Here is a 9,739-nt window from a genome sequence, read left to right as displayed (position 1 = left end):
GAACACAATAAACTAAAGGGTGTTAACACCCAATGAACTATTTAATAATGAAATAATTATGAGAATGAACCATTTAATTTATAAAATATATACAAAATGTATTGATAGTCTATACTTATATCATATTATACATATACTTGTATCCTATACTTATATCATATTATACATATACTCATAGATGGATCCACGTGAAATAATGAGGTGTGCGTGTACCAATTAACTTTGAAATATTTTTTTGATTAGTCTATGTTACGTGACATTGCTTCTGACTAATGTACTGTATGATCTTGAAGGTGCTTTTGCCGTCTTCAAATTATGGGTCCGTCTTTGTATATACTTTACTATTCATATAATATACATATCTATTACACAATAAATATACTGATACTTTAATCCCGTTAATAAAATAGTTGATCGAAATATACATATTTGTAGTGTTTCCTTATTATAAATTAATCTTGAAACAATATGATTCTCTTTTTTTTCTTCTTTTAAAGGATATGACTATATATTATGTCGGAATATAGGAAAAATTTGGAAAATGGTGACGTTCTAAATGTGACACTACTTTTCTTATCAATTGGAAACCATTTATTTTATTCTTAACTTGATATAAAAAAAAAGAGGTAGGTCAACAATGGTGATGCACAACAAAATACTTTTTTTTTGTTTTCATACTTAAATTTGTTTTATATGTACATATTTTTGGATCAACCATAATCACGTGGATTTTTTATTTTTTTTTGGAATCATTGTGATTTTTTAAAAAGAATTTGTGCGTCGACTCAAAATTTTAAGATAATTGATCGAGTAATTTATGAGACTTATACAACTTAGGATGAATATGTATAACATTTTCTACTAATCTCCACTATTAAAGAAATGTCAAAAAATTATTCAAAAAAATTAATCTCAAGGGTCGATCTTTTCAATTGACCTTAAATCGAAGGTCAATACGTCTTAATTAATAAAAAAAAAGATCATTTTTTTAGGGTGCTTTATTATTATTATTATTAGTAGTAGTATTATTTTAAAAAAGTAAATCTTTTTGTTGCTTGTTGGTTTAAGATTATGATTTTGGCCCCCCAAAAAAAATAATCTCCAAAGATCAATTTTTGCATATATATTAAAAAAGTCGATCTCAAGAGGTCAATATGCATTTTTCGAAAATTGGGATCACTATAATTTGACATACAAAAACATTTACCAAACAATATATAATCTTCTAGTTTAACGTATGAGTATAAAACTTTAATTCTTATGTGCCATAGTGACGTGTACAGACCCCAAGTGAACAAGGATAAAGCTAAGGGGTTAATGTGATACTTTTGAAACTGAAGTAATGCAATAAATAGAGAGAAATTAAAAACTATATGACAAAGTAGAATAATTGAAAATTTTAATGAGGGCAAGATGAATATCATAGGGACACATTAATGAGCAAATTTATTCTCCTTTCTCCTTAGAGAGTTTAAATTTAGTACTATGTAGAATATTAAAAAATTATGTTATTGCGTCTAAATGAATGTATATGTCCATTAATTATTGAGCAAATTTATTCGTCCTTTAACATTTAGTATCTATACATTGATCTGTATTAACATAATATTCTATGTGATGGGTGTAATGATGATGGGAAGACAAGGAGAAATGAGGAAGAAAAGGTGATTGGTGATAGAGATAACAACAGAAAGAGAGAAAATAAAAACACAAAACAATTAAAAGCTCAAAATTAGGGAGAAGGGTCAAAATTGTGCTCAGTCTATGAGGAAGGTTTAAATTCGATCTTCGTTTAAAAACTTAATCATTAACGGTAGAACATATGGAATGATCAGTTGCTAAACTTTCATTTATCAAAGGGCAAATTTAGCCTATATTAATAACAAAGGATATATTCGACCCTAACTATCCTTAACTATTAGATATGTGATATCATCATATGCTAAGCTTTTATCATTTGAAAATAAAGATAAAATTTATATATTTTAATAACAATGAGGATATATCTGACCTCAACAATTGATCGAGGATAACACTATTCTATTTCTCGTAGTTGAACGACAAATTTACTCTTTTGCCCTCAAATTTAACATCTAGTTCTTTGATTTTAAGCAAAAAAAACTTTTTAAAATAGTCACAAATACTTTATCAATAATTTCATTTCTAATGTGAAAAAAAAGAGAAATTTAGTACAACGGAATACGCTATTAAAGGGAAACACCATATAAAGTTATCACACCAAACCTCATTTTGTTTTTTTGAAGAAACAAGGGATTCAATATTTGCCTTTGTAGGCTTAGAGAATTGAGAATCCAAAGCTCTATTATTATTATAATAAAAAATAAATAAAAAAAATAATCTAAAGATATAGATAGGGGTGACAAAATTAATCATGAAAATGTGACAAGCATAATTCATTTAAGTTTGAAAGAGTTAATGACTTATTCATTTATCGATTAAGCCAGTATTTGTTGAATGTATAGCTGAAATTGATTGATGAATTTTTTTATAAAAATATTTATAAACTTTTATTTGTGTGATATGTTATATATAAAGATAATAAATGGAAAATATTTTATTAAGTAATAAAGAAATCATGGTTAATAGCATTTTTCTCTCTTAATTATTGATAAATTTTAATTTTGATCTTGACAAAGCGTTATTAACCTTCAATTAATTAAAATGTTCAAATCTTTTTGTTAGTGAATATCCACAAATTAATAATAATTAATAATTTATTAATCACTCTGCCATCTGATTACTCGTGTTTAATGTTAATTTTATACTGTTTCTTCATATTTAGATATAGCATAATTCTAAAAGTAATTCAAATTACTACACCCTCCTTACATTAAAAAAAAACAACTAGAAACACATAATTCAAGCAATTGAATATCACAACAACCAATTAATTGGATCTAATGTTAAAACATCATACCAATTTAGGCAAGCAATTAAAAGTTTAATGCGTATTTTGTCTAACACTAAACCATCATACCTAATAATTTGGTTCAACGTTAAAGCACAATTAAGAGTTGGGCGGGTTGAACTATAACATCATTATTTAACCCATTTGATTTAGTCTAATTAATTCCTAGGCGATTTAATGACCAACTTATTTACTCCCTCACTTCACTTTTACTTGTTTACCATACTAAAAATAAATATTCATTTTTACTTGGCATTTTTCATATTTACCTTCAACATTATTTACCTATTTTTCAATACCTTAGACTACACATTAATTGATACTCTCTTCGTTCGTCAATAGTTGTCCACTATACTAATTTGGGATGTCCAACAATAATTGTCCACTTTATGAAATCAATGGATAATTTTACACTTAGTTTCTAATTTACTCTTATCATTGATTATAATATTTTCCTATTACATTTTTCAAGACATTGTATTTATTACTATATTCAAATAGGTGATATAGTAAAACTATTCTTGTATTTATAGTCACCTAAGAAGTATGCAAAATCAATTGTGGACAAGTATTGTTGGACACAAGGATTATGGATTTTATGATCAAATAATCATACCAATCATTATTTCTTAAAAGTCAATATTTGCAACAAATTTTAAACATATGGAAAATAAATCAACTATAAATAAAATCTGAAAAAACAAGAATATTTTATTGATCAAGATTATGAGTACAATTCTGTTCCTCCCTTGATTCTTTTCTCATAAGATTTATCCATGATTCGAGGGCCGTTAATGGCCTATTTCCCGAACTTGGATGATTTGGACTTGATTTTCATAATTTGAGGACCGTTAGAGGCGTATTTCTCGAATTAGGATGATTTGGACTTGATCCTCATAATTCGAAGGCCGTTAGTGGCGTATTTCCCAAACTTGGATGATTTGAACTTGATTTTCATAATTCGAGGGCCTTCAGAGGCGTATTTCTCGAACTAGGATGATTTAGATTTGATCTTCATAATTCAAGGGTTGTTAGTGACATATTTCTCGAATTAAGATGATTTGGATTTCATCTCTTTATAAATATTCCATAAATTTGCGAAATATTTGAGATTTTGATCTCTTTATGGAATTTTTGAGATGCCTTTTAAGAGAATTTAGTACCCTTTATATAGGCATGAACTAGGATTTAGGATTGAGTAGCCTCCAAAAATCCTAATTGGGATTGAACACACCTTATAGAGTTCCAACTCGAATTGAACTCATTTTATAGAGTCCCACAAAATTTCAATGTATACAGTCGTACCAATCCAAAACTTAGCTTCTCAAATTTAACTCAATCCGCTCATTTAACAATTTCAGAGTAGGAGCAATTTCTAGTTCCAACAACTTCTTAAATTTTAGCACATGGTGCTTTAATTTATGCCATTTTTTCAGTGTCTTATTAAATTATATAAACAGAAGAAAATAAATAAATTCCGACCGTTAGTATCCAAAAAACCTTTTGGTCCTCATAAAAACACTGTTCATATACCTTATCTCAGTCTCATGATGAGCAGTGAGCACCATTAGGGGCCTCTGTTGAATTCAGAAAACAAAAGATAAAATAAAAAATAGCTCTGCTCTTTTGTTTGCAAAGAGAATAAAAACAAGAATTGTCATCATACTATCTCATTCTCCTTAAACCCCGTGCCTCTTACGTGGACATATTCATTGTAATTTTATAAATCGAATACGAAGAAGGTAGTGTATGTAGTTTTATAACTCAGGAAGGTAGAGAAATTGTTTTTTTTATAAACTTTTGATTCAAGGAAAATAATTAAAATTAAGTATGAAAAGGGAATAGAATAACTAAAAATAAATGAGAAAAGAATTAGTAGAAATAACAAATACTAATATCGTAATATCAAAGCAAAGAAAACAACAAATAATAATAAAATTGAAGAATAAGATGGTACGAAAGTAATTAATACTCTCTCCGTCCCAATTATGTGGCACTTTTCGGATTTTGAGATTTAAACAAATCTATCTTTGATGGTAAATTTTTCATATATCTTTTAAATATTTTGAATTGTCAACTATTGTGACTTATAATATTTTTTACATAGTTTCTATATATATATATAAATTTCATTTCAATTTTTTTTGAAGATCTCATGTGCAAATTCTCAATCAAACTTAAATTGTTTGACTCTTGAAAAACGAAAAGAGCCACATCAATTGGGACAGGGAGTAATTAATAACAATATTGATAAGGAAAAGTCTAGACAACCTCGACTTCTTATTAATCTTTTATTCTAATTAGGGAAACTTACATAAATTTCACTAGTTTAGGGACTAATTACTTGTTTTCTTGTGAGTTTTCAATATTACAATTCATATAACTTATTGGTCCACAAATTTATGTATCTGGCTTGTCCCGATATATGTATCTCGGATTCATGTTAAGTATATACATCTAATTATGTGCATCTAAATATGGAATGCATCTAAAATGCATTAATTTAGGAGCAAATCATGCGTTCCTCCTGAATTTTTGAATTTCTTGTTAAAAAAAATTCAAATTTCTTTCCATTTTTTTCGAGCATCAAAAATCTTTTCTCATAAAGTCTACCATCTTAACTCAAACACATATACACTTAATCATCTATATGGACTTTTAATTAGATACATGTCTATATTTTATTAGATACATATTAGAGTTCTATGACAGATACACTTCCTGTTTCATAAACGTGGATAGATATGATATAGAGTGAGTTGATTAGGGTGAATGCATTACTTGTGGGATACATAATTTGTTCAAATATTCAGTGTCCTAATTTAGGCTAATTTTTAGGTGTATACCAATATACCTAACTTAAAATGATATAAAATTCTTAAGTAGTGAGAATATAGTATAGATATGATTAACATATATAGTATTAATATATGCCCAATAAAGTAGTTTATCCTTCAAATTATTTTCGACCTTCATATCATTTTATTTAGTATCATGATCATGTCTAATTAATCACCTCCACTCAATATTTGTTCACTGTACTTCTCAGTCTCGCATCCCTCATCTCATTCACCACAAATGTAACTCTCATCCTGTTTCAAATATCTTTGTTTCTAATCTTATCTCTCTTCATTTCAAACAAATTTTCTCAGCCATCTCACTACATACTCAACAAAAAGAATTCATCTAAAGAAAGTTATAATCCAAAGTTAACAAGAACATTCAATAGTTTAAATATGAAATTCATTGATAATAAATTTTTTTTTTAACCTATAGTTTGTTGTGTCTATTATAACCATATTAAAATCCCAATTGGCATACAAGTCCGGTGGTCACCATTTGGGTATATGTGTTTTTTGTAATGTGTGCATATCTTTCCCATGATTGAGGCTGTGCTATCTAGGATTCTCTTCATTTCCATTTTCTGCCTAATTTTCTTGTTTTTTCCTCTGTATATATATTCCTATTTCTTTGTGAGTGTGCACTATCTAATTTGTTACTCTCTGGATCATGCTTTATTTGTTCATTATACTATTTTAAAATATTTAATAATATTTGTTCAATTATTTTATTCCTATTTTATTATTGCTATTAAATAGAGGTGATTTGGCAAAATTACCCTATCATTTAGTGGCGGAGCCATGATTTTCAATAACGGGGTTCAAATTCTAAAGAAATAGACATACGAAGTAGCCGAAGAGGATTCAACATCTATTATATATACCTAAAAATGATTTTAATTATGTATAAATAATATAATTTTCCACCGAATAAGGTGGCTCCACCGCCACTGCTATCATTTATTACTTCTTAATCTCTGTGTCAAGTCAATAAATAGACAACTGTTGTTGGACAAAAAGAATATTAAATAGATGCTTAAATAGTAAAAAAAAAACACTTTAATTCTGTGAGTGCATATCTAAAACCCTTAATTCGTTTATAATGTATTAGTTGAACACTTCAACTTAAAAAATGAACATCTAGACACCTCTAAAATTTATTTGTCATAAGATTAGTATTGAGTATCCACGAGATATAATGGAAACAAGCTGAAGAATTTATAAGTTGTCAATTGAGACTAAAAATTGAGACGTCTAGATGTGCACTCTCAATTGTCAAAATTGGAATGCTTACTTGTCGATCAGGTAATGTCAAGTTTGAATGTCTATTTATGTATTGCATGTCCAATCCTATCTAGCGACGAACTAATGACATGTAATTAGAAAAATCTTCTTATTACTTACTGACAATTTAGAGTTGTCAATATGAATAGGTTCGTTGAGACGACCCAACTTAACCTATAATTTGTTATGATTGAGCTATAATTTTTGTTGCCCATTTAATATTTTGAGGCATTTGAGCTCGACATCGATAAGCCCCTTGGCTCGTGAGGCATGAGTGAGATGGTTTGGGCTGATCTGCGGATCAAATAAAAAATTAATAAAAATAAAATAAAGTACGAAAAAATAACAAGAGAAGTCCATACAAAAAGTTTACTCTAACCATTATTTTAATGAATAGAAGATTCATATTTTTTGTGATCTATTGAAACAAAACTAAGTCAATATTTATATTTAGCTAATTGTATTACTACTCGGTAACCATTTTAGTTTGCTTATTAAAGTTACTATTTGGTTCGAGTGCTATCATATAAAAGATAATTCAGCTTTACAAGAACTTTACATTTAACAAGATCACTTTCTTATACGATCTTACCTACGATATTTACATAAAATGAAAATAATCTTAAATTAAAGTGATATAATTAAATTTTTACTTAAAGTCAAACTTAATAAATATTACAACTAAGATAATTTTATATGTTGCTAAAATCGAAACTTAATTAGCAAATAGTAATACCTTATAAATATTTATGTTAGCATTTTAAAATTAAAATCTTTCTTTAAAAAAATTAGATCAATCCATTTGATCTAACAGATCCAAATATTGTGTGAATTAGTTAAAATAAGCTGAGTCGATCCATATTGATAGCTTCATTAAATCTATATATTTCAGCTTTATCCCGATCCATATTGACAATTTCATTAAATTTATATAACTAATCTCAATTTTATCTCGATCCATATTGATAGCTCTATTAAATTTATATAGCTAATTTCAATTTTGTCCCAATCAATATTGACAACTCCATTAAATCTAATTTCAGTTTTATTCTGATATTCCATATTGACAGCTCCACTAAATCTGTATAGCTAATTTCAATTTCATCCCGATCCATATTGACAACTCCATTAAATTTGTATAGCTAATTTCAATTTTGTTTCGATCCATATTGACAGCTCCATTAAATCTATATAGCTAATTTCAGTTTTATTCCATCCATATTGAAAACTCCATTAAATTTATATAGCTAATTTCAATTTTATTCCGATCCTTATTGACATCTTCATTAAATCTATATAGCTAAGTTCAATTTTGGTCCGATGCATATTGACAACTCCATTAAATTTATATAGCTAATTTCAGTTTTATTCCGATCCATATTGACAACTCCATTTAGCTAATTTCAGTTTTGTTTCGTTCCATATTGACATCTCCATTAAATCTATATAGCTAATTTCAATTTTATTCTAGTCCATAGAGACAACTCCATTAAATCTATATTCCTAATTTTAATTTTATCCCGATTTATATTGACAACTCTATCAAATTTATATTAGTTTTATCCCGATCCATATAGACAGCTTCATTAAATTTATATAGCTAATTTTAATTTTATTTTGATTCATATATATTGACAGCTCCATTAAATCTATATAGCTAATTTTAATTTTATCTCAATTCATATTAACAACTCCATTAAATCTATATAGCTAATTTCAGTTTTATTTCAATTCATATTAATAACTTCATTAAATCTATATAACTAATTTCAATTTTATTTCATTCCATATCGATAACTCCATTAAATCTATATAGCTAATTTCAATCTTGTCCATTTCAATGCCATACCTGGGGACTAACCTTTCTCAGAAAGATGAAAAAAAAAAAAAGAGCCCATAAAGTTTCTCTATTTTTATCCCCACTTTTGGTCCAAAATTTTCACACACAAGATATTGCCATATTGGCTTGGTGAGATTTCCACGTGATAATGAGAGGCAATAAAATAGGCATACTAGGCTAGTTAATAAGTGCACAGAGGTGAAAGATAGGTGTTTTTTGACGCGCGTAATATAAATTTATATAATATAGAATAATATTATTAAGAGTCGATGCAATATATATGGTTTTTATATATATTAATTATTAAAAGTAAATAGTAAATTATTATTGATCCTATACATATATTATATCGTTAATGTGTATAATATATGCATAATCAATGTATAATCTATGTATATATCATTTAAATAAAGTAAATAATAAATCTAATGTTTTTTTTTAACAAAGTTCTATAGATAATATATTTAATTCAAATTTGTAAGTCGCAATACTAAGAAAGTTAGAGTTGTATACATTGTTGATATATGTTTTATTTTATTTTTACCATCAAATTAGTAAAATGATATTTACTATGAAATTTATAATATCAAAAATATATATAAAAAAAGTTATCTATTATAACAAATTATAGTGAGCTGATAGACTTGAAATTTTCTTATACCGATTATGGTTATAGCTTATTTGGTTAAGTTTGTAAAATTTATTTACTTTACAAAATACTTTTGATAAAAAGTGTTCCTAAAAAACTAGGGATAAGCGTCTGAAAAATACCTCAACTTTGGTCGGATTTGCTGTTGCGATACTAAACTTTCACGAGGACCTATTACCTCCCTAGACTATTTAATA

Source organism: Solanum tuberosum, unplaced genomic scaffold (assembly GCF_000226075.1).
Source record: "Solanum tuberosum cultivar DM 1-3 516 R44 unplaced genomic scaffold, SolTub_3.0 scf00101, whole genome shotgun sequence".
In the NCBI taxonomy this organism is placed as follows: domain Eukaryota; kingdom Viridiplantae; phylum Streptophyta; class Magnoliopsida; order Solanales; family Solanaceae; genus Solanum; species Solanum tuberosum.
Note: the sequence above shows the minus strand (reverse complement) of the source record.